The 27,573-nt window shown below is 34.4% G+C and overlaps 1 long non-coding RNA gene across 2 annotated transcripts; it reads right to left on the minus strand.

The window, feature by feature from the left end:
• Positions 1 to 11,770: 11,770 nt before the first annotated feature.
• Positions 11,771 to 26,364, minus strand: LOC149576745 (uncharacterized). Of its 2 annotated transcripts, none has more exons than XR_016362103.1 (3): positions 25,776 to 26,364; positions 20,983 to 21,066; positions 11,771 to 12,060 (listed from the first exon to the last, which is right to left on the minus strand). It is a non-coding gene; the product is annotated as an uncharacterized LOC149576745 (long non-coding RNA). The 2 variants fall into 2 exon arrangements; XR_016362106.1 differs by having other exon boundaries at positions 20,973 to 21,066.
• Positions 26,365 to 27,573: the final 1,209 nt, after the last annotated feature.

Below are 27,573 nucleotides of genomic sequence, written 5' to 3' on the forward strand. Positions count from 1 at the left end.
TTATAGTCCTTTCGTAGTCCTCTATACACTCATAATTATGTCCATAGAGAAAGTATAGTCCTCTATATTGTCATAAATCTATCCATAGAAGCCTTCATAAATCTGCACTTTATCTTTGCTAATAGATTTCCACTTTTCTCTTTAATAGTGACAAGTTGTGAAATAACCTTCATAATTGTCGTTGCACAACCTTTCAAATTTAAACAAGCTCAAATTCATTAGATGTAAAATCCACGGGATCACTGAAATTGGGCATCTTTGTTTAGACTCAGCAGGATGTGAGAGATTAGAAGAATTGTGTACTGACTTTCACTGCCTGGTAGGACTGAAAACATTAGAACTGAGTAATTACAAGAGGTTGTTAAGGTTGCCTCTAGGTTTCAGGAAACTTGGCTCGCTATAAACCTTAAAATTATTAGTAAACTGGAGGAATTATATAGTGATTTCCATTGCCTTGTAGCATTAAAATATCTAGATATTTCAAAGTGTGATAATTTAAGCAAACTTTCGGACCATTTTGGTGATCTTAGTTATTTGGAAAGATTAGATCTGTCGGGATGATTAGAAATATTGATGAGGAAGGCTTTCTTCTTGATGCTCATAAATTCCCCTTACATTCGTTGTCGCTTCAATCACAAATTCCCCTAGTCTTCATCATCAATTCAATAAATCATGACTATACTCATGAAAAATTGGAAACATTAGGGAAGAACTCGCAGCAGCTACAATTTACTTCAAAAGACATGCAAATCATATATGTTGGGAGCCATCATAAATCATTAGCATCTAAGTTGCCCATCAGAATCCTGACTTATACACCTGACAACTCCCAGACTTCCTCTTTCCGTCATCAATTATCTATTGTTTTTGAGACCGAAATCTTTTTAGTTTTTTGTAGCACTGAACAGTTAGAATAGAAGGGCTTAAAATGCTTGTCGGTGTGGGAAGACATGTCTTCACATGCACTAGATCGAGTGGCCTTCCTCACAAACACTCCGAGATATATTCCATTGTTGGCTAGAAAACACCTTGTGTTTGCATGGTGGACGAGAACGGGAGGATTTCAAACAAAGATGTAATGGCAACCATTGATACCACTTTCTCCATTGGTTAAGTATTGAAATAAGAGTACTATATTCTGATTACTTTTTGTGATCTAGTTTCAATTAACCTCTATTGAATATTAGTTTGATCTATGTTCTGTTCAATGAGCCTTGTCACAACATACTAATTCAGAGATGGAATATACATGCTTGTAGAGTTCAAATCTTAGCAACCACAGGGACAGCCACACCAACAGAAGTTGCGACCAAAACCATATGAGAAAGAGGAACCTCCAAAAAAGAGATGAGCAAGGAAGACACACATCCCCCATTAAAACACCAACAGGCAGAGTGGACACGACATCACAAGGACCAAGGAAAGGAGCTCTGGCGACACCATCAACAACAACACGAGGACCTCGAACCGCGACCGAAACAACTAGAACCATCACAATGGGTTCTTGAATCATGCGATCTTCTACATAATGTTGTGAGTTATTAAGCATGATTAATTTTAAGATCATACTCGCAATATGTTAGTATACATTATTTAGAACATGTTAAAAAAAAGTGTTCTTCTTTGTTAGAAATACATCTTACTATGTTGATCGCATGCGTACGTTGTTTAGTACAGGTCGTGTAGTTTCCTCTTTGGCCTCTCTCATAGAGATTATGTTTGACATTCTTCTAAATCTTCTGATTGATACTACTTCAGCTCAAGTGTTTAGCAAATAGTGTTGTATTTTCATTTCCTTTTATATTACTGTAGATAAGAAGCTGAACATTGTGATTATTTTTTCAATGTATATGGAGAAATAATTACAACATTCGGCTTCTTATCTACAGTAATATAAAAAGGAAATGGAAATACAACACTATCTGTGAAACGCTTAACCAGAAGCAGTATCAATCTAACAACTTAGAAGAATGTCAAACACAATCTCTGTGAGAGGGGCCAAAGAGGAAACTGCATGACCTGCGCTAAATAGTGTACATGTGTGATCAACATAGTAAAATGTATTTCTAACAAAGAAGAACAAATTTTTTTTTCATATATCAGCAGTTCGTCACAATTGCAATGGCACGTCTGATGGAACGCCATTAGAATAAGAGCATTGCCCTCGCATATCCATTGCAAGTGTGACAGATAAACACGACAGAAAGTCGTTGTACCCACGAAACTGTTGTCGCATAGCGTCGTCGTTGCGACGTCAGTTGCGATGGTCTCCTATCGTAACTAACAATGTGACAGTGAGTTGGCCTTGGCTTCTACCAAATTGTGACGGATTTTGGTTTGCCATCACAATCTGCAACACAAAAAGTGTGACGCTTGTCCAATGAGAAGCAATTTTTGGTTCTATCACTTGGGTGTCAATAGGACATCTCAATTGCGACGGCTTGCCATCACAATTTGGGTCCAAATGTAGTAGTGTGAGAAAAGAATAGAGGATTGAGAAGACCACAATGGTGTCCGAACAATGAAAATTAGTCATTCCTAGTGTTTTTTTATAGGAATATTATATGTGTAGTTTGGCATTCACTCATTAGATAAATGTGATACATTCCAACGAGTGTCATATATTAAATTGGTGTGTCATATGTCAGTCTTTAGAAAGAAGAAAATTATAATTAATAATAAGATATAAACTTCTAACGCGATTATACAAATTTTTCCCTTTAGGTTTAGAACTTTTCAAGGGTTTTGAATCTAAAATTTTGAGTTATAAATTTCTAAATCATATTGGGAGATTCAGAAATGAATACTCTGCTAAGGAATGCAACAAATTTTCTCTTCCCATTCACAATTTTCTCAAAATAGAATCTCAAGTAATATCCAAAACACCTTCTCACATTTTAAGTTTTTCAATCTTTGTAATTTAATGTTAAGGTTGTAAAACAAGAACCAGGGTTATACCAATCATCTTGAGATTTGGGGGAAGGATTTTCAAACCTATAATTATAAATACTAGGTGTCTAGAATTATTTTAAATCGATAAAAGTGTCAATGATGGGAAAAACAAATATCCTGAGTATGAGTAAAACTAAGAACCAAGAGAAAGAGAATAGCATGTTTAACTGATGAATACCATGATATTTAAATTCATGTTATCCATAGAAAAAAGGGAAACATGGAAGTTAGATATTCCTTATCTAATAAGTGGATAGATCAAGAGGAGAAAAAATATTTAATTTTTAATAAATTAACAACTGTAATGACAAATAAACTTGAACCATGAATTGTTGGATTGGCATGCATGGTGTTACTTGAAGTATTCCCTTGCCCTGAAATTGTCATGGTTTGTATCTAAAATTATAATGAAGATAGAAAAGAAATTATCAATAAAAATACTCGAGAAAATTTTATCCATGGCGAAAGTGAATTTTCTCTTTTGTTGGACCTAAGGTTTGAAGCACAAAACTCAAATGTCCACATTGACCTGCAAAAGTTGGTAGAGAATTATGATAATCTGGAAGGTGGTCATCAAGATTCACATATTAGAGGTCTAATGCTTAAAGGTACTAAATTGGATCAAAATAATAGGCCTCGTGATTGTGGTATTTTTGTGCAACGAATTTAAGATTCTATTTCCTTGCCAGCATTTTGCATGTGATTGGAAAATAATAGTGAAGTGCGTGCCAACATTCTTGAAATGATACTTCATCTCCATTATGTTAAAGAACCAACAAAAAAAAAAAAATTGAGCACATCATTTAATTCATGCAAGAATAATTAGTAATGATTAAAAGAGGTTCACATAAGTCATTTAGATTCACAACCTACTTGTGTTATCTTCTTCTAGCAAAGCAACGTGCAATATTTGAGACCAACAAACTTCACATTCAAGTCTAAGATTAATGAGACAAATCATAACAAAATATATTGTCCAATATATGATTCAAAACCTAAGATAAGTATATGTGATTACAGAAAGAACTACAACCATTTTGTAGTTTTTTTTACACTAATGTATCATAAAATTACAAGTACTCCATGTTATCCCCAAGTGATAATGTTGAAGATAAGGGTGATAATGTTGAAGATAAGGGAGATAATGTATGTGAAAGATTCATATCAGTTGTTATGTTGTCATTGATGTCAAGTCTAGATGTGGATATAAAAAACATCAAACCATGGCAACCTCTCTTGAACTTACCAAGTAGACCAATCAACACTCAATCAAGTAATCAAATTTTTTAGCAACAAAGACCAAGACAACCATCTGTACTTAGGCAAAGACAATTCACTCCATTGGATGAACCCTTGGATTTTCTTTAAGAAAGCTTATTGTTGAGAGACTTATAACACTTCTAGAAGTGAGAGACTATGAACCAAGAATAAAAATTGCATTGAAATTATTTAGATTACTGTGAGTATAATAGAAACAAGGATCATAAAACCAATGATTTTTCATATGCTCAAAAATGTGATACATGATTTTATTGACAAAGGTAAGAAAAACTCTATAAAAGGATCCCTCATTCCTTCACTATGGATGAGTTAGAACTTAAGTAATCTTGTGTTTTGGAGAACTAGAGCATTTGAAAGCCTTTTAGCAATCTTGTGTGCCTTTGGGTTAGTGATTGGGCATATAGTTTATCATCTTAGCTTAATATCCATTATCATTGAGCAATTGTGAACTTCATTATTATCTAGCATGCATCACCATCTTTATCATCAACATTATTGAGCAATTTCAGCATTCTAGTTACATAATTCACCATCATTCAAGTCTCTTGAGTCATTTTGAAAGGAGATCAGTTCTGAGAGCATATCATCATCTCAATATCTCAAGAAGGAGAAGATCAATGGAACCACGCTAAAGAGACAAGATAAGAAAAAAACAACTAAGATCTAGTTTTTATTGTTTTGTGTATATTTCATTGAAATGCTTTAGAGAGGTAGGATTTTTAAATGCTATTTGACATTAGAATAGTAGATTCATCATTTTTTATTTATTTTTATGAATAGTCCTTTTCTATTAATAAATAATAGACTAGTTACAATTCACAAAAAAAGGTCAGGGGATACAAGACTCGAGTCAACTTGGGTAAGACTCGAGTTATGGTTTTCAATAACTCAAAAACCTCTAATCGTTGATTCTTTTTCAGTGGAACTAAGGTCGAGAGGACCTCCAGCTATACCTATTTGATCATTTTGTTTCCACGGTTCAATTTGAGACCAACCATGATGTTGCGGGTAAACAAGGGGCTAGGTTCACTGGCCTTGCTTGAGCGTCAGTATTTCCAGAAGACTACATCTGTAATGACCCTTTTTTAGGTCATTTATTTTTTGTGGCTTTTTCTTTTCTTTTTCTCTCTCTGAACAAATAATACATGCCATAATTTGTTCAATGCACAGACTCATGTCCCTAAATGCACGATAAAATTTGCTTCCCAATCAACAAGTGACTGAAACCTTGATAAACCATTATGATATGTAGCTATACAATCCAAATAATATTAATGCACTATGATTCTTCAATAATTTACTTGATCTCTCTTATGTTGTGTCTATTGCTTCTACTGTCTATTCATGCATATATGCTTCTCAATCTCTCATGACTATAATGTGCTCTCTACATGATTTGCTGTGAATTCCTGCACACAATTCCTTTCATCTCCTTTCCTCTAATTGTTGTGTTGTTATTTCATGGTATATCCCTTTCAATGTCCTTCCTTGGTTTCACTTTAATATCTTGCTTATCTTTCCCAAATGGATGCGTCCCTTCAAATGACATCGATTCAATTAATACAACATAGATTGTGTTTATTTGGTCTTTATTGTTATATATAGTTTATTTCGTTAATCATATATATTGGTTAGTTTTTAGGTTAGTATAATTTGTATTTTGTTTATTAAATTCACATTTAAACGTCTGTAATATAAATGCCATTGATTGCTAATTTATGTTTTGCATGATATATGTTGATTATATAGTTGTTGGTTAGGTTTAGACTTATGTACATTTGTATTGATAATAACATATGTTATATAATTAATATTCATAATATATTTATTTATTACATATCATATTAATAATATTTACCTCTTATTTGTTGTAAGATATTATTTATTTCTATGTCTATAATTATTCTTCAATATATCCATACATTATAAAATTATTATTGTTATCTAATATTATCTATAATTAATATCTTTATTAGCTATAACTATTATATATCTCATAGATTATATATATTATATTGATTAATTTATTAATCAATTTATTATCATTAGTTATTAATAGCATATGTAATAATATTTAAATACAATATAATTTATTTTATTATTCATTTAATTACTAAACCTTATAAATGTGGGGACATGATATTATCTTATCTATATATTAATTGATTATATTAACCATATTATTAGATCATAATATAGGGCATTGCTATATTAAATTAATTAATCAATTCATTACCTTTAGTTATCAATGTGCTAATGGTTAGATATATTATCAGCTATAGATTTATAATGTAATTATAACATATAACATATTATATATTATATTAATAATATCATTCTTCATAATACTATTACGGAGTATATTTTTTTGTATATTATTTATAATAATATGTAATTATATTATAATATTATCCAATGTAGATATGTTATAAAATTATTATCATTTATAACCAAATTATTTATTTGTTATTTAATATAATATTTTATATCACAATTATGCTATACTCTTATATATTGTTTTATATTGTCAAATATATTATTATTATAATGGATTATAATATAATTATTCTTAATTATTATTATTGTATAATATGTTATTCGAATATTCATATATCCTTAAATTTGGGCTCATGACATCTAAGATGTCTATCTTAGACTCCATGGCTAGACCTATTGTCCTTTATGGTTCGACCGTCTGGGGGCCCTCCCTCTTGACCAATGACTGGGCCTCGATGGAGAGAGTTCAGACTCTCCTTCTGCAGCACCTCATCCGTTGTCAGTAGACTACCCCTACCAATATTATTTTGGTTGACTTCAGTGTCTATCCCTTCAGACTCTACATGATATTTGATCTAGTTTGGTTACTTTGCAGACTCAGGGGTTTTGCAAAGACTCTGTTGATGGCAAATACTGTTATTCTTACCTAGCCTATTGTTCCTCAACTTCGATTGCTACCTTGGATCCGACTGGTCATGCTCGTTGTTGGTATGCTCAAGTTTCTAGGCTCCTCAGCGCTGTTGGTATTCATATTGATCACCTTCCCCCTTTTCAATATTCATTGGACACTCCTACTCATCTCCTTTCCTCTCAGTCGGAGTTGAACAAGATTACCAAGATGGACATCTATAGGAGGTATATTCAAGTGACTTGGGTTGACTCGTTGGGAGGTCTTTGTCCTCGTATGGCCTTCTATGCGGAGAACTTTGTTGACATTCAGGATGGTATCATTGTTCGTCCCTACTACTATTCTTGACAATCACCACATGCCCTACATATCCAGTTGGGCTCTTTCAGAGTGGGTTCTCACCGGCTCTATATTTAGATAGATCATCAAACCAACATAGTTGAGATAATTTGTCAATGTTGTGACGTGGATGGAATCGAGAACGAGATACACTTTATATTCTATTGTCCCATATACTATGAGATTAAAGGGAGTTTCTATTGCTTATTCAGAGTGCGGGTCCTTGTCCTCCTTTTCCAAGTATGATGACCAGCGATGCCTTGCTCTTTTTCTATTGGAGGCTTTTTGTCTTCGGGATTTCACCCTTCAGGAATTGTCCGCCCCTAGGTCTGCATCTCTTCATCTGCTTATCACTTCTTCTTTTACTCTAGTTACCTCTCCTAGGGAAACCAAGCGGCCTTGATGCTCGTACACGGATACTCTCACCAAATCAAGACCGTGCAGAGATCACCTGCACCACCGGTAACAAAATACCTCCTCTACCTAGCATCGAGTTCAGATTTCTCTGCACACAGCTAGCTATCCTTCTACTTTGAGCTACTTTTCCACGGTTACAAACCACTAGTTTTGTGGTTTTGTAACCCCCTTTTTGTTGTTATTCCTCTTTCTTTACTTCTTGGTCTACTTGTTTCCATTTTGTTTTGTTGTACTCTTAACACCATTTGGTGGTCTGATTGACCTCTAGGTCCTATTTGTATTCTTAGTCCCTTGGACTTGTTTGTGGTCTCTTGTTAGATATTAATAAATTATCTTATCTCCCTACTTCTATTAAGGTGGATCATTTTGCTATAAAGGTGGGAAGGGAGTCCATAGCGAGTTCGAAGGTCTTTGTGAATGTTGGCCTGAACTGGTGGTCTAATTGTTTTTTAACCCTTAGTTTTGTTAGACAATGCAAGACTAGCTATCTGAAGCCTGAGTTTGGGCACTAGGCCTTTTGGGAATGATTTTGCCTCCTCCCAATTTCGTTTCTTCTTGTGATTGGGTGTTTGCTAGTAGTTTTAAAGGGATTGTATGGATCCTTATCTATTGGTTTTAGTTAAATATTACAACTATTGTGGGGGCTTGTCCCATGATAATCTTTGACAATGTTGACTATGGTTGGTGTTTGAGTTCCATCTGCACCTTTATTTTTGACAGAGGTGGACCTAAGATGTTATCTCTTGATGTTGGTCACTAGGTGCAATTAATGTGTTGTTAGTTGTGTTTACTATCTGCCCTTTGGGCTTGTCTCTTTTGTACCACAAGCCAACACACTCTTCTTGCTATATTATAAAAAGTAAAAAGCAATGTCGACAAATAACTTGTCTCCTCTAAGGAAGAAAAACCATGTACAAATGTATGAATGTGTCCCATTAAAATTAGGAATTGAGTAAAGATGCCTAAAGAAGAATTATGGTGTCTTTGAAAATTGTTCCTGTGTCTCCTTGTCCATGAAAAATGAAGAAGCCTTAAATCAATCAATTTTATAGCCAATCAATGAAGACGTTGACAAAGTGGAACTTTGTAGAAATTGATGTTGAACAAGCTCAAAATACAATGATGGTTTGACAACACAAGTGTAATGGCTATTATTATAGAGGAGATTTAAAAGCTCGAATCTGTCCTCAACATATGAAAGGTGAAGATGGTCTTGATGAACAAAATTGATAGAATTCTCAATCAATGACTCAATATAGGTGAAGGTACATTGTCTATCTCTAAAGAAGAATCAAGAACCTTTGAAATTACTTCATCCTCATCTTTTCAAAGTTTCAAAGTACTCCAAAGAATCAAACAAGATTATCTTAAAGGTGAAGAGGCACTAGATAATTTAAATAGGCATGCGAAGATGATCTTAAGAAAGCCACTTAAATAGGCATGCCAAGATGATCTTAAGGAAGCCACTATATACATTTCCAAGTGATCTTTAACTAAGCATGACAAGAGTGGAACATGATTATACAATGTGACAACAAATGAAGCCACTTAAAATGTTTTATAATGATTGTCTCTCCATTTATGATGGATTTTGTTTTCTAAGATGGCCATAGAAGGGTGAATGATAATCTCAGTACAAACCACTATATTTATTCGTAAATTCCTAACATTTATGAGCTTTGAGGTCCAATATAAAATAATAGTAATATTAAAGAAACTAGGCAAGAAAATTTGTTTGCAATAAAATGTAAAAACTCACCTACACTACTAAGAACTATGTTAGGTCCAATAACCACTCACTTACTACCATAGTGACCCTCCAAAAACTATTCACTTAAATAATTTCACAATATACCAATAGCGGGTCATTTCAGTACTAATAGTTGAATTTTTTTTTTGCTTTTTAAATTCATGATCAGCATGTTAGTGCATCACTACTGGAGATTAGTGAACCACTACTAAGACATTTGCACACTAGGACAATTATCCACAAGCACTGGTCATTTTGAGTGAACAATTAATTGTGCAATAGGGGTCATATCAATCAACACTTTGAAATGACAATTATTTGATCCTTTTGTACATATCTACTACAACATGCATCATTAATATCTAGAAGCCAAAACTTTAGGTATAAGTAATTAAATTGCACATAGAGACGACGATTAAAAAAGTAATCCTAATCCAATGTACTGTTTAATATTAAGCACATGAACTTGCCATTAACCACTAAAGATGCCTTTCCCTTGAGTACAAGGGGGCAAAATTGAAGCTCCTAGTGAAAAGACCAATCACATGATAGCACAATTGCTTACATGGTAAAAAAGTCCACTGATAAGAAGTGTCCCAACCCTAGAGATGATGGCAAAACAAGGCGATGAAGGGATGGTGATTTCTTGAAGAGGAAGCAAACTTAAACTACCATTGTCCAAATGTATATGAAAAATCTCAATAGCAATTCTAATTATTAAGCATGTCACAAAGTATATGAATTCCCCCTCCAGTGAAGTCATACAACCTCACAAATAAAATCATCTTACATGTGAGGTTAGCTCCAACCTGAAGTCATGCAAATCTAATGAATATGTTTCTCCTAATCGGGTGAAGAATTTATCCCTAAAGGATTCTCCATATAAAATGTGGCAAGCTGTTAGTGAATGTATCTTCACAATTTTATCAAGACGTTAGGCTTTTGTTAATTTTTATATTCAATACTATTTTCTCCAAAATTAGAATTATGCATTTAAAATTGTTACGTCATCCTACATCTTGCATTTAAAGTTTGTATGGCAAATTTATTGGTTGTACAGAACTCTATTCAACGTAATTGGTAGGCGTTTCCTTAGCATGTCATCCCTTGATATAAGTCAAGTTTTACTTTTAAGGGTAGGTGAGTTGTTCCACCATCTTCTCTCCATGTCCCCTCCACTTATTGTTACATCGACAAATCTTGTAGTAGCATTTGAATCAAGATTGGCAATAAGAGTTCAAGCTTAGTTCTTAGGCAATTAAAGTAGTTGGAAAAAAAACTTTATTTAGTTAATGTAGTTCAAAAGTAGATAGCGTTAAGTGGCCACAAAATGTTAACGTGAGAATGTAATGTCAACAATTTTCAAAATGTCCATATCATTCAGAATCTTTTATTGCATGAAAATATAACATTTCAACCATGAAAGCTTTTATATATATGAAGCGTATTGACCTAGAGGTCTTAGATAAATTCCTTATATTCCTAACTAGTTGCTTCTTCTAGGTAGTTGGTCCAAATATTTTGTTATACTTCAGTAAGCCTCTAGTCAGAACCTCGTCAATTAAAGGGCTTAGTTATAACCACAATAAGTCTCAACATGAGAAGTGTTAAAATGCATATGAAAAGCAAATAGCTCACATTGTTGGCAATGCTTGGACAATTTTGCCCAATAAAATCAAGATCGAGATCAACTTCTCATCTAAAAGATGACCCTTGTAACAAAGAGAATTAAATTGGTTCATAAAGCATGAGTTTTCCACAGTCCATGTTTAATAAGCAATAGTTGCTGAAAAAAATGTGTGCGCTTTTTGAGTCAGCATTTCAGATTGCAGCCAGCAATTCATTATTAGGAAGAGGAAAGTAAAAATATGGTTGCAAAAAAAATCTTAAAAGAGGAGCTAGTGGGCTTGCTTAGGAGTGGAAAAAGAGGAACAAGAGATGGTGATGTACAATTAGAAACCTTGATCAAAATGCATACATTGTTTTTCCAAAAGCTCTTGCACCTGTTACTGAAATTCTACACATGTTGTTATTTTACCTTAATAGTAACATTGCAGAAAAAATCATCCAAATCATTCATTTTCTATTCATCTACATTTCATAATTTTGCAATCATATAGAAATCATGAGCAAAAAGAAGTACAATGTTCATTGTATAAATCATCAACTGATATGTACAATTTTCAATTTTACAAAGTATGGAATGAATAGAAAAATGCTGGAAATGAAGAATCTCACACAAGCCGTGAGTCTAACTACTGCCTTTTATACATATTGAGAACAAAGAAAAATATAACACAAGAAGGTAGAGTTAGAGGTAACTAGTCATTGCCTTTTCAGCTTTTGACTGGTTAGATGAACTTTGATGCCGCTCCTAGTCCAGATCTTGTTCTGACAGTTCCCAGTCTTTGTTCTCCTGCATAGGGAAAAGTGGGGTTAGATCTTGAAAGATCTAAGCAATGACTGAATACATACAACTATGTACCCACACATGCAATATTTTTCCTATTTCGAATACATATCAAAAACGGTAAAGTGTATTCTAAGTGTTCAAGTGGAAAAAAAGCAGAAAAATATAATGTTAAAGGGACATTAATTCTGATATGAAACCTTTCATTATAATCAAGAACAAGCATGTTGATTTCACAAGGAACAGGTGCAAATCACAAAAGAATAGTTTATGAGTGTCACAAACCTCATGAAATACTCTTTCACATATCACGAAAATGGAGGGTAATACAGCAGTAACAATAAAAATCAACAAAGAGCTTTCAATTCTATAACAAAAGAGCAAGCTTCAGATTTGCATTAGAAACAATTCAACAGCAGCAATATGTTCATGCTGAAATAATAAAAATAGTAAACTATTGTTGATAGAACAACATGGTCACACTATTGGCAAAAGAGGAATCATAGGGCTGGAAGCTATGAACTAGACAGAGGGAGAAAGTCTACAAGGAAAGATGTTTAAAAAGTAAACAAGAGGATTCAGAATGAGAAAAACAGTATGCCAATATCATTCCTCTATGTAGCCAGTGAGAAGCATTCACATTCAAGTATCAAATTACTATATCAAGGTGCAAAAGTGAATAATGTAAGGGCATGATATTACCTTATGAATGATACACGTGTTGTATTATTGCAATAATGGAAAAGGGAAAACAAACTTCCAATTATGGCATCAAGTTAAAAGAAACAACAGGTAGCCCTGAGCAATAGAAGAATGCATGGTGACAAACATTTCATCAAGCAAAGAATTTTACGAATTGCAGCCTGATGTCACAAAACAAAAGACAAAAAGTTTTGATACACCACCCGTTCGAGTTGACCCCACATCTTCAGTGGATCAACAAGTCACGGGAGTTATTTATGATGCTACTCGTTTGCCACATTTCCATACATGTTTTGGTTCAAATGAGGAGAGTTATGATTATGCAAAAGAAGTTTTTGTGACTTTTGGTCCTTAACTTATTGTTTGCAGCGATTTGTAACTCATTTTGAAAGTTAAATACAGGTGACAACAATTGAGTTTATGCTATTTGAGTCTATTTTTGAACCTTTCTTTCTTTTTGCAAGTCTGTGTGTATTGTCAAAGTGATTTGATAAGAAGAACTAGTGAACTCTTATTCTTCCATGTTTTTGTCTCACCCAAACACCTGGTTGTAGAGGAGTAAGTTTATTTGCAGGTTGTAATCTATGTTTTAAAAGGTAAAACTGATAGGAGAGACGCTTGTATTCCTCCTTTTGCAAGTTCATTCTTCAAACTTTATTACAAATTATTTATGCAAGTATTTACAGGAAGGGAGTGTTTTGTATCTACTCAAGTAATTGAATAATCCTTCTCTGTCATTTATATCCAAACTTTCAGAACTTTTGGTGTATCACCTGTCTCTTTAGTTTAGACTGTAGGTTTTTAGGATTATTTTCCATAATTTCTATCTTTTTTCCCACAAGTTTAGATTAGATTCATGGAAATTTCACTGATCATTCAATAGGAACCGGCCTAGAAACCAGAGGTTTCACTTCCATTGCATGTCTCACCAAGAAGTGATTCCCATGTTATGCCAAAATTATTGAATTCTTTCAGTTCAGTGCAGGGTGCAAATTTTGGTACTTAACAGTTTTGGCATGCCCGGTGAGACACGAGCATATTTTTTCAGAAAATACCAGTTGTACTGGTACAACAAATAGCCATGTTTCAACCAGCCAGCTAAGTTCAATAAATTTATGAGAAAGATTCAAACAAGAAGTTATGCTTCTTTTGAATATTTACAGCTAGAAACTCCAAAAAGGTGCGGAAGAACTCTTGCCAAAACTAAGCCAGCATCAAGAAGGCAGCTTTTAGCCCCTGATATTCGTGTGTATGGTAGAAGAAATTAATCACGTCAAAGAAAATTCAAGCGTTCAGCAAGTCCAACATTGAGAACTGAATCATTTGAAACTAATATTTCTACTACTTCAACTATAACTACAGGAAGTACCAGCTTCATACCAGCAACTACAACAAATACAATTTTTTTGTTGAAACAGAGTGTATTATTTACACAAATTGTTCCTATCCAGATTTTAGCACCACAGCAGCAAGTACCATTACCTCCTCCAATGGCAAGAGCATTTGCTTTTGTGCCATTCAATCAGGGGAGCCCTTTAAATTTTGCCCAACATCATGATATACCTCTACCTGCCTTAAAGAGTTTACCAGATTTCACTGGATAGACTCAAACTATAGCATATGAACATATCAAAGACTTTGCTACATTGTGCAGTGTTCCTCATGTTACAAAAGAAGATGTCGCTGCCAAGTTACTTGCAACATCTCTTAAAGGAAAGGCGCTTCAATGGTTTAGAAGTTTGGCTGTCGGTTCAATCAATTCATGGGATGCTTTGGGTGATGCTTTGACAAAGCATTTTGAAGATAAGTTAGATTATTTGTCCCTAGTAGAGCAGCTCACAACTATAAAACGTGCTCCCCAAGAGCAAATGATGGATTTCAACAATCGGTTTCAAAGAACTTGGACCAGAATACCTATCTCGGTAAGACCTTCAGCAGGTCATGCATTTCTCTACTTCCTCAAAAGCTTAAATAGTGATATGTCTATAATGATTTAATCAACAGGAGGTGTTTCACTACCTCAAGCATATGATATTGTTATTAGAGCTGAAAATAGCCTTATCCAAGCAGGAAAAATAGCCCCTAGGCCTCCAATGCCTATTTTTCCCGTTATTCAGCCAAATATGCCATTAGCAATCCCACCTTTTAATCCTTTACCTATTGTTCCTAGTCAAGAAATTGATGTAGCAGACCCTTCACAAGAGCTGTAGGAGATAAAAAACAATCAACTCAAAATTGAGAATATGGTGCAAACTTTTAACAATGAGATGGTAAATTTGAAAAAACAACAATTTCAGCCTAGACCACCTTATCAACAACAAAATCAAGTTGTAAATCCATCTTACTAGCAGCAAAACCAAGGCCAAGTCCAAGCAAATAGACAACCATATCAGGGTAATGCAATGGGTTATAGGAAAACCATCAATCAAAGACCTTTTCAGCCTTATAACCCGACCCCTCTTAATGTTGTTAATCCAGTAAAAGACATTGTACCTATGCAAAATAATCTTGCAGTAGACTTCGAATGGTGTTATCCTTGCAATGAACCACATAATCAGGCTACTTGCACCAATGGGGTGATTAATCAAGCATTGATGGTACAAAATACAGTTGTAGGACAGCAGAATGCAACGAATGATGCACCTAAACAACAACTTGATTCACATACTCCTGAAACTGCTTTCCTTAACTGGCAAAGAGATGAGTTTTGTGCAGTAAATAATGATTCACCAATATTAGCCAATACTCGAGCCAAGAAAAGGGCTCTTGAAACAGAGCAGATGCCAAATAAAAATAAAGCACCTGATACAATTGAACTATTATGTTCCACAAATACTATGGAAGATACTAATGTCCTTGCCACCAAGGAGAATTTTCACAAGCAAACAAAACATATTGATGCTAAAGCGCATCAAAAGTCGCACGTTGTTGTACCTTTTAATATTGTGGAGAATTTGAAGAAGATGAATGTGTCCAAGTCAATGTGGGAGACATTGGCTATTCCGAGCCAAACTGATATTTTGAAGAAAGCTTTATCTGATGGGGCAGATCCTAAGGGAGCTGTGGATGAACCAACAAAAGCTGTATTGACATTTGCTGATGAGAAGCAAGAGGACAGTGATAAAATTGCCAATGAATCAAGTAAGATGGTTAAACCTCCTCCTTTCTATCTTTCATTAATTATTGGTGATAAATTAGTTCATAACTGTATGGTTGATAGTGGGGCTATAAGCTTAGTCATGCCCAAAAAGCTAGCTAACCAGTTAGGATTAAAGTATCAACCCATTGAAAGAGGTGTTGTTCAGCTTGATGGAACATCTATTGTTACTATAGGTCTGATCAAGGATGCAAGTCTTACTCTTCATGCCTGTCCTAATTTTGCCATTCAACAAGATATCTATATAATAGACTTACCTCCATATTTTGCCATCTATTTGTCTAGAGACTTTACTGCAAAAATTGGGGGCTATTTATCATCTGACTGGTCTCATATGCTCTTTAGGACTAGATATGGTACTAAGGTAACAATTAAGTCTGAATTGCTTGCAAGAAATCATATAGAGCCATACGTACCTAGTGCCTTGAATGCAAATTTGCTTTCATTTGATGAAGAAGAGCATGATATAACTACTAAAGCTAGAACCCAACTAGATGATGTTCCGAATATCCTCCTTGATGAATGGGCGTTAAGTCAAACTTTAGAAAATCATTTTTATGATTTGAAACATGCTGATTTAGGGACTTATGTCATACATGAGCAAGATGCAGTTATTCCCAATTTAGTAAAACCAGAAAATCAGTTGGAAGAATCACAAAATCAGCTATGGAGTATTTTTTTGACGACTCAAAGGGTAAACAAGGTGTTGGTGGGGGTGTTATGTTAGTTTCACCTAAAAATGAAAAGTATTATGCTGCTTTCAGAATCAATTTTTCATGCACGAATAATATAACTATGTATGAGGGTTTGATTCATGGATTGGAATGGGCCATCAAATGTTTAAAGGTATATGGTGATAGTGAATTGATAGTAAACCAAGTAAGAGGCCTAAATGCTGTTAAAAATGATGTTCTTAAATCTTATAGGCATAGAGTGTGGGATCTTCTTGAGAATTTTGATGCCTTTAACATACTTGCTATTTCCAGAAGTAAAAATCAGCATGTTGATAGGTTAGCAGCTGTAGGCGCTCAGTATGACATTGTAAATCTGATCAGCAACATATAAAAGTTATTACCAGGCCTTCAGTACTTGATAATAATGTCAATTGGCAAGTTTTTGAAAGTGATGAACAGATTTTGCAATTCTTGTTTGAAGAGGATATTTTTGCTAATTCAAACCAATAGAGATACAAAGATCAATATGGAGATCAAGTATTGTAGCTAAAAAACAATAAGTTGCCTAAGGGGTTAGTGACGATGGAAAGTGTTTTTAATTCGGATGACCAAGTAAACGTTGGTAAAGAAAACCTACTGGTAAAACAAAATCAGTATAAAGTCTTGGAAATTGCACATGGAAAATGTCTTAAATTTGGCAAAGTGAATTCTATTGAAGAAAAACAATCCTTTCTTCATTTATTTCAAGAATTTAGTGATGTTTTTGCATGGGAATATAGTGATTTGAAAGGTTTTGATTCACAGCTTGCACAACACACTAAAGAGCAAGATTTAATAGTTAAACCTGTTCAGCAGAAACAAAGGCCAATTAATCCTAGATTGGAGCCTTTGATGCAAAAGGAAGTTTTCAGAATGATTGAAAGCAAAATAATTTTTCCCATTGAGCATACAAGCTAGGTTGCTAATTTGGTCCCTGTAAGGAAAAAGAATGGAGAACTAAGATTGTGTGGGGATTTCAGAGACTTGAATAAAGTTTCATTAAAAGATAGACATCCACTTCCATCAATGGAAGTGGATATTACAGTATGTGTCAAGAGCTGATCGGTTTTCCTTGCTAGATGGATATTCAGGCTATAATCAGATTTTGGTGAAGAAAGAAGACCAATTCAAAATAACATTTACTAAGAAGTGGGGAACAATGGCATATCAAAGAATGCCATTTGGACTGTCCATTGTTGGAGCAACTTTTCAGAAAGTGATGGAAATGGGTTTCAGCAATCTGATGCATAAGTTTGTTTTGGTATATCTTGATGACATCATTGTTTACTCTCACAAAGTGGTAGATCATATTAACCATTTGAAGCAGATCTTTAAGCGTTGTAGGGAATTTGGTATTTCATTAAATCCAAAAAAGTGCATTTTTTCTGTCCATGAAGATAAATTGCTTGGATATGTTGTATCAAAAGAAGGTATTACAGTAGATCCTGAGCGAGTTGCAGCAATTTTGGAGTTGTCTTTACCTCAGCATAAAAAGGGTCTTCAAAGTTTTATTGGCTGTATAAATTTTGTGAGAAGTTTTATGCCTGATATTGCAGCATTGATTAAACCACTAACAACTATGCTTAAGAAAAACATTGTTTTTGCTTGGACTAAAGAAGCAAAAGAAAATTTTCAGGCAATTAAAGATGCTTTAGCAGCAGCCCCAATGTTGATAAATCCTGATTTTAGTAAGGATTTTATTGTTTATGCGTATGGTGGCTTTGATGTTATTTCTGCTATGGTAGTACAAAAGAATTTAGAAGGATTGGAATAGTCAATCGCTTTTTTCAGCAAAGGTCTTGAAGACTATGAGCAAAGGTATAGCTTTGTTGAGAAACATGTGCTTTCTATTGTTAAGAGCCTTAAAAAATTCAGGCACTTGTTGACACATAATAAAGTAATTTTGTGTGTGGCACATCCAAGTGTTAAAGAATTTCTTTTGAGTAAAGATTTGAATGAAAAGCAAACTGGCTGGATAACACGGGTCATGGAGTATGACGTGGATATTCAGATAACTAAGTTAGTTAGAGGCAAAGGCTTATGTGAACAGATTGCTGATCAAAGGTTTCAGAACTTCAAAGGCAAGCAAATATTGTTTTGTTGATTGGCACCACAAAAAACAATGATAGAGCAGCAAGCTGGTTACAGGCTATGGTTCATTTCTTAAAGACCAGCGAGTGTCCAACCAATTTGGACAAGGCAAAACGGAGGTATTATCAGTTACAATCTATTCCCTTCGTCTTAATTAATGATATTTTGTATCGAAAAGATCAGAATGGTGTCCTTCTTAGATGTATTGATTCAGATCAAGTTACAAATATTTTCCATGAATTCCATGATGGTCATTCAGGAGGACATTTTTCCCCTAGAACAACAACATATAAGATTCTTCGAGGTGGATATTATTGGCCTGATATTTTTAAAGACAGCCATGCGTATGTTAGAAAATGTATCAAGTGTGCCATGTTTGCAAGAAAAGAAAGGCTACCAGCTTTGCCTTTGCAGCCAATTAAAATAGAACAACCTTTTCAAAAATGGGGTGTTGACTTTATAGGGCCTATCAACCCTCCATCAATTGCAGGACACAAATGGACAATTACTGCTACTGATTATTTCACACGCTAGATAGAAGCAGCAGCGCTAAAGGATGCAAATGAGACAGCAGTCCTTAATTTTTACGATGATATTGTGAACAGATTTGGAGTACCTGATTCTATCATTTCTGATAATGCACTTGCTTTCATTGGATTAAAAGTGACTAATTGGGCATTCAAGCATGGAATTTATCTTAGTACTAGTTCCAATTATTACCCACAAGGTAATGGGTTAGCAGAATCCTTTAATAAGAATCTGATAAGGATTATTAAAAGAACTTTGCAAGAGAATCAACGAGATTGGTACTCTAAATTGAAGGCTGCCTTATGGGCAAATAGAATCACTCCAAAACAAATTATTGAAAATTCACCTTATCGGTTAGTCTATGGGAAAGAAGCTCGGTTGTCTATTGAAACAGAGTTGCCAGCGTTTGATCTTGTCACTCAATTGGTTCTTTTTGAAGAAGGTGATCCTATTTTGGTGCGATGCGCACAATTAATGGAGTTGGAAGAAAGTAGAAGAAAAGCTATGCAAACTATGGAATCTTAGTAGATGCAAGTCAAGAGAAGCTTTGACAGGAAAGCAAGAGCCAAAGAATTCAGCGTGAGTTATATTGTGCTGAAATGGGATATTCTTAAAAGCAGGCTAGGCCATCATAATAAGTTCGATCGCATGTGGGCTAGGCCATTTCTAATTGCTGAATGTAAGGAGCATAATGCTTTCCAACTAGCTACAATGGAGGGAGATGTTTTACCAATCCCTGTAAATGGGATTCACCTCAAGCCCTATTTCGAGGTATAAGTTTCAATCCTATCTTGTATATACTAGGTTAGTTTTCATACTTTCAATAAATTCATCTGCATTTTAGTTAAGTTTTAAAGTGTTGTCCAAGCACTTGTCTTTTGTTGTTTTCTGTCCTAGGTTACGTTCTTGTTTTGTAGCTTTAGGTTAGTCAAGTTGTTGGTTTATGTTGTTAAGCTATCATATTCCACCCATTTCATTTATGCATGCATCAATATATGTGTTTGAACGTCTACTTGTACCTAGTACACATACATATGCATATACATACCGTTGCAGCTATACAGGTCTGGTTGCTAACCATACATATATGCATATCCATATATCTACCATGTGTATGCATCCATTCATTTTTATGCATTCATCCACACATAACCAAAATAGTTGACTATGAAGGTTTTGACTTCTAAAGTTGATACTTGAGTTTGATCATGCATATCTGTCAACCTAATAAGAGTCTTGAGTCCTATTAAGCTCACATGCATGCATTCAAAACTAAACCAGCAACTTTAGAAGTTGTTTTGTGTCAGGTCTAGGTGCTAGGGATGCATAATTTCATACTCAATACCCAATGAATAAAGCAAACTGGTCAAATGTCTAGCAAGCTGACATACAGCAAAGATCGCCAAAAATGTTACTAAAATTCTACACATGCTAGAATTTTACTTTAAAAGTAAGATGGCAGAAAAAATCATCCAAATCATTCATTTTCTACTCATCTACATATCATAATTTTGCAGTCATATAGAAATCATGAGCAAAAGGAAGTACAATGTTCGTTGTATAAATCATCAACTCATATGTACAATTTCCGATTTTACAAAGTATGGAATGAATAGAAAAATGCTGAAAATGAAGAATCTCACACAAGTCGTGACTCTAACTACTACCTTTCATACATATTGAGAACAAAGAAAAATATAATATAGGAAGGTAGAGTTAGAGGTAACCAGTCATTGCCTTTTCAACTTTTGACTAGTTAGATGGTCTTTGATGCCGCTCTTGGGCTAGCTCTTGTTCTGACAGTTCCCAATCTTCGTTCTCCTGCACAGGAAAAAGTGGGGTTAGATCTTGAAAGATCTAAGCAATGACTAAATACCTACAACTACGTACCCACACATGCAATATTTTTCCTATTCTGAATACATATCAAAAACAATAAAGTGTATTCTAAGTGTTCAAGTAGGAAAAAAGCAGAAAATATAATGTCAAAGGTACATATTAATTCTAATATGAAACCTTTCATTATAATCAAGAACAAACATGTTGATTTCACAAGGCACAGGTGCAAATCACAAAAGAATAGTTTATGAGTGTCACAAACCTCATGAAATACTCTTTCACATATCACGAAAATGGAGGGTAATACAACAGTAACAGCAAAAATCAACAAAGAGCTTTCAATTCTATAACAAAAGAGCAAGCATTAGATTTGCATCAGAAACAATTGAACAGTCGCAATATGTTCATGCTGAAATAATAAAAATTGTAAACTATTGTTGATAGAACAGCATGGTCACACTATTAGCAAAAGAGGAATCATAGGGCTAGAAGCTATGAACTAGACAAAGGGAGAAAGTATACGAGGAAAGATGTTTAAAAAGTAAACAAGAGGATTCAGAATGAGAACAACAGTATGCCAATATCATTCCTCTATGTAACTAGTGAGAAGCATTCACATTCAAGTATCAGATTACTATAACAAGGTGCAAAAGTGAATAACGTAAGGGCATGATATTGCCTTATGAATGATACATGTGTTGTATTATTGCGATAATGGAAAAGGGAAAACAAACTTCCAATTATGGCATCAAGTTAAAAGAAACAAGTAGCCCTAAGCAACAGAAGAATGCATGGTGACAAACATTTCATCACGCAAAGAATTTTACGAATTGCAGCCTGATGTCACAAGACAAAAGACAAAAAGTTTTGATACACCAGCCATTGGAGTTGACCCCACATCTTCAGTGGATCAACTAGTCACAAGAGTTATTAATGATGCTACTCGTTTGCCACATTTCCATACATGTGTTGGTTCAAATGAGGAGAGTTCTAATTATGCAGAAGAAGTTTTTGTGACTTTTGGTCCTTAACTTTTTGTTTACAGAGATTTGTAACTCATTTTAAAAGTTAAATACAGGTGGCAGCAGTTGAGTTTATGCTATTTGAGTCTATTTTTTTACTTACCTTTCTTTTTGCAAGTCTATGTTTATTGTCAAAATGATTTGATAAGAACAACTAGTGAACTCTAATTCTTCCATATTGTTTTTGTCTCACCCTAACACCTAGTTGCAAAAGAGTAAGTTTATTTGCAGGTTGTAATCTATGTTTTAGAAGGTGAAACTGATAGGAGAGAGGCATTTGTATTCCTCCTTTTGCAAGTTCATTCTTCGGACTTTATTACAAATTATTTATGCAAGTCTTTACCGGAAGGGAGTGTTTTGTATCTACTCAAGTAATTGAATAATCCTTCTCTGTCATTTATATCCAAACTTTCATATCACTTTTGGTGTATCACTTGTCTCTTTAGTTTAAAATGTAGGTTTTTAAGATTATTTTTAGTAATTTCTATCCATTTTCCCACAAGTTTAGATTAGATTCATGGAAATTTCACTGATCATTCAATAGGAACCGGCTTAGAAACCGGAGGTTTCACTTCCATTGCATGTCTCACCAAGAAGTGATTCCCATGTTATGCCAAAATTACTGAACTCTTTCAATTCAGTATAGGGTGCAAATTCTGATACTTAACAGCACTGTATAACAAATCGTTGTTCAACTTGTATACCTAAATAAAGACTTGTCAACTTCACTCTGCACATGCTTCATAAGTACCATAGGCTACCCTAACACAATCATACAGATTGGATGTCATAAGCCACTCTAAAACAATTGCATGTGGGTCATAATTGTTCATCTTTGTGAAGCATTTAGAAATGAGTTGTCGCTTATATGCCTGGGAGTTGGAAAAAAAGCTGTAGAAAGTCAGAATGGCAACAGAGATCCAAATACTTCAATTTGGATAGCCCTTAATTTAGAACAATCAAATCAAAGTTGATCCTTAACCTATGAGAATGAGATGTGGAATTCTTTGGACTTCTCATGAACCTGTATTGAGCAATTACGGATGGATTTGGGGAATCTACAATTTATGCCACTCAAACAAATTATATGTAGAAACAGAGTCCCAAAATTGTCAAGTTAAAAAGTCTTCATAGTTGAATAGAACCATATCATACCAACAAATGCGGATAGGGCAATGGAAATAAAGATCTAAATTCAAGTTTTTCTTTGTTTAATGTTATCAAAACAAACTCTCAACTTAATATATCATCTACGGGATAGAATGGGCCTGCCTGACAATCTTCTTTGTCTTTTGCTACTAGCAAGTCTGTCACCCATTCTTTCATCTAGACCAGTAATGCTCAAACAGTATGGAAAATATGAATTGCAGAATATGTTCTCTACCAAAATAGAAAACATGAAAAGACAGCAAAATAACAACCATCAAATTGAACAAGTTTTTATGAGTGTAAAGCTCTTTCACTCCACCATCCTAACCCACAAGTCCTATATGTAATTGGTTATAAAACAAAATGAGTTCCTGCAGACTCAAATACTCCCCAAACAACAATCACTTCAAATCTTTTCTCCAACACTGCAGTTATTACACTTGCTTATAATTGAAGATCAATTTGGCAACATGCAAGAAATGAAAAATCTTTTTCATGCACATTTCCAACCGTTGTAACAACCAACAAAGCAGTTTGCTGTAAATACAAAACATAGCAGATACTCTCTGGTTCAAGCTCATGATCAATTTCCAGGCATCCACAAAGAATTCTGCAAAAGCCTATGTTTAAGGAATTCACAAGGCCAAGGACAACGATGACAATTTTATATTCAGGGTGAGCATTATCATCTTCCTAACACCAATTATGTCCTAGCCTCCAAACCCCATTAACAATGCATTAACTCCTTTCCACATTTCACTGAATTTTTTCAGTACATTCTTTTAGTTATCTCTTCCATTCTATCAATCTAATCGATCACAAGAACAGATGCAACAAGGTTTATCAAGGTCCATAAAATCTTCATCAGCTCATTTAAGCAAATAACTGACTTTACTTCCCAAGACTTTGGCCTCGTTTCCCCAAGGTTAGCAAGTTATGTTCTAAGCATAACTTGTTTTATGAATACATGAAACTGGACTTGCCTTTACCTACAATGAATCCAATCAAAACAATCGACTTGTTATATGTATCCTTTGCCCTCTTGTAGTTCCTTTTAATATCACTTTAACCTGACAAAAAACAGATGCACAAGGCTCTGGCAACTTTGGAAGCAGCATCCATAAAACAAGTTATCCATAAAACAAGTTGTTATACCAGCAACTCTGTAGACAATCCAATACTATAAATTCTGCCAACGTCTATCATTGTTTATACACAACACTTCCAATACCATCATATCGTATAAAGTCCTTGCTTCCTCCAACACCTCCTGCTGGGACTTTTAACAAACTAATCCACCTGGAAATTTTACCCGATCTTGGAACTAAAATATCACATCATATAACTGTAGGCAAACACTGTAAAACCTATTCCAATTGAATGCCACAAGGTCTGACTTCTAGGTTTTGCATGAGAGTTCCTAAACCATTTCAGTTCTGTCTGAAGGCAAACTTTGCAAACCAGGTCCATATTCTGAAGTTTTATGCAATGATATAAGATGTCCTATGTGCTTGATTTTAAATTAAAAATACAAATTTGCCTAGGGAGTAATTCTGTGACAAGAAGCCACTGATAAAATTCGTCTAAGCGTAACAATTTTCACTTACACAGCATAACAGCCAAAAATCAGAATCACGTGTCGTTTTTATAAGCAAGATAGCATTTCTTATTACCATGCCCAAGGACAAGTCAATTATTTCCTAACTAAGCTGTCAAATACTCCAGCATAATATAATGCCAATCAGATCAAAGAACCTTTTACAACCTAATATGACCATAGCCAGAATCTCCACTACACTTGACAGTGAAAATGCCAATCTTATACCTTGCTGTATAATCTTAGATTTCTGGGTGCGTTTATAGAGTGATGCAGATAAATGAGATGATAATTAACCTATAGCCTTGAAAAGCTTGCTCGGAAAACTTCATGTAAGTAGCTTGACAAAAAGAATGTTCATATTAAGAAGCTGCATTGCATTAGGCAGAATATGTATCACTCAATTATAAAAAAACCCTTGCAATATGCTCCCTAATCAAGTTTTAGGTCTGTTAAAAGAAAGTGAGAGTTCTAGATAAAGAATTTACATCAAGTTCAACTAAAAGACTTGAAAAGAGACCTGAGAAAAGACCAAATAGGCAAATGCATAGTCAGTTTATTTACAAATGCTTCCACGAAGGACACTTGAAACATATTAAGACAGAGTTTATGAAGGAAATGAGCAAGGAGCAATCCATCTATTACACACTAATAATCCAGAAATTCATTTCACATATAATTAGCAATCCCTGTGAAACTAAAAAAGGTAAAGAGTGATCCAAAATGGTGTAGTTTACAAATTTATCAATCAGTGCACAGGTCAAACCTCCCTTCACAGAGGTATAATTGAAGTCGTCTTGTTAGTTGTCTAAAAAATTCCAACTATAGATGTTATTACTCAGCAAACAAGCTTACATGGTTTACTAAGCAGGATATGGCAATGATATAACAAATTCAAAGAACTTCCCTGCCGGTGTCCTTACCTTATCTTGATTTCTTGGTGACAGTTGTTTCCCATAGACTCGAGCCATTTATATTGTATTGGTTCACCAAGTAGTACAGCACAGTATGAGTTCATGTTAAAGCTGTCAATATCTTTAAGATGAGTTAAGTGCAGGCTAAAATAAAAGAAGAAATAAATTAATGAATAAAAAACTAGGATATCAATTCGTCTTAGTCTGGTCAGGTTTCTAGATCCAATGCGGACGTATGCGTGATACTTGAGGAAGCCCTATGGAAGCTGGCCGGAAGCCTGTAAAGCCTGTGGATCTGGCTTCCATGTGCATCTAGAAGCCTGTGGCTGGCTTCCAGCCAGCTTCCACAGGGCTTCCTCACGTATCCAGGAGCACCTGCAGGTTTAGCAGCCAAAAACATAAAAAAACTTAAGTTCCCCATTATGCATGTGCCTAAATTGAATTTTTTAGGTTATTTTTTCCTATAAAACTCTAATGTTGGACAAGCACATAGTGATATATCGTATGAATTTTGAAATATCTTGAAGGATGAAGTATCATAGTCATACTATCAAATGATTTGTTTTTGTACATTTCTTGTATTTCTTTGCATATATATATATATATATATATTCTGCATTTGATATTTATGTGTATATATATACACACACACACACACTTCCGCATCTGCATCCAAAAAAAAAAATCCTGCTTCCAGAATCCGCATCCAAATCAGTAACTTAGACAAAAAAGAGAGAAAAAATAGGAACATATAAGATGATACAGCAAAAACATGAAGCACACCATGATGGTTACGAATTCAATTTCATTATAATTTTCCACAAATAGCACAAAAGCAGTGTGCGTTCTGCAAGCCAAGCACTGCAAATACAAAATATTGTAAGTTTTAACTACCGCTGGCCACAGGCATGCTTCAAAACTTTTCCTCACAGCATCGCTTAACAAACAACTAACCGACACTGAAAAGATTAGGTCAATGCCAAATCTAAGTATTAAGTAAACATAAATAACTCCTTGGGTTCTTCTAAGTCCCCTCAAAAACATTAAGAGGGAAATGCACAAGTACAAAACAAAGATGTGCCCTAAAAACTTAAGACTATTTCTGAAGAGGAAACAAAAATGGGGACAGGTAAGAGGTGCCAAGGGGTGGAGATGCATCTCTTTGCAACATAGATAATCCCACTTAAAAAATGCAAAAAGCTTTGCTCCACCTTAAACAGACTACTCAATCTCTGTTAATTCACTATCACATCAGTTTTCTACAATATTTCCTTGCATATAAGTTTTAAAGTCATAGAAAAAAAGTTAAATTATATGGGGATCAAATGTTATGCATTAACTTAAGAGCAGATGTTAAAGCATTCAGAACTACTACTACCACCACCTGCACAATAAACATCAGAACAAACCATACCACTTTTCCTGATTACATTCATACTGCATAAATGTTTCCATACAAGAATACAACAGAAGAAATGCTTGACTGGCTCTGCTAAACACAACTGAAACTTTTCTTCCTGAACGCTTTTACTCCAATTTTAATTAAATAATAAATGGGCCCTAATAATTTCCAAAAGAAATCACCAGTTGCCTGTTTTTTGGAAGAAAATTAATACATAGTTGTTTGAGTAGAAAATTCAGTATCGACAAAAGTTTTCCCACGTTATCTTATATAATAAAAGATTGATTAAGAATTTGTTTTCTTTTAGATGAAAAAACTTTCAGGATAGTGGTTCAATAATTACATCTAAAAACTTACTCTAAAAAGTAAAATGTTTGAGAAATTTGAAATACGTGATATACAAAA

The sequence above is a fragment of the Cupressus sempervirens genome, chromosome 1 (assembly GCF_028749045.1).
Source record: "Cupressus sempervirens isolate cs-2001-9-10 chromosome 1, ASM2874904v1, whole genome shotgun sequence".
NCBI classification, from domain to species: Eukaryota; Viridiplantae; Streptophyta; class Pinopsida; order Cupressales; family Cupressaceae; genus Cupressus; species Cupressus sempervirens.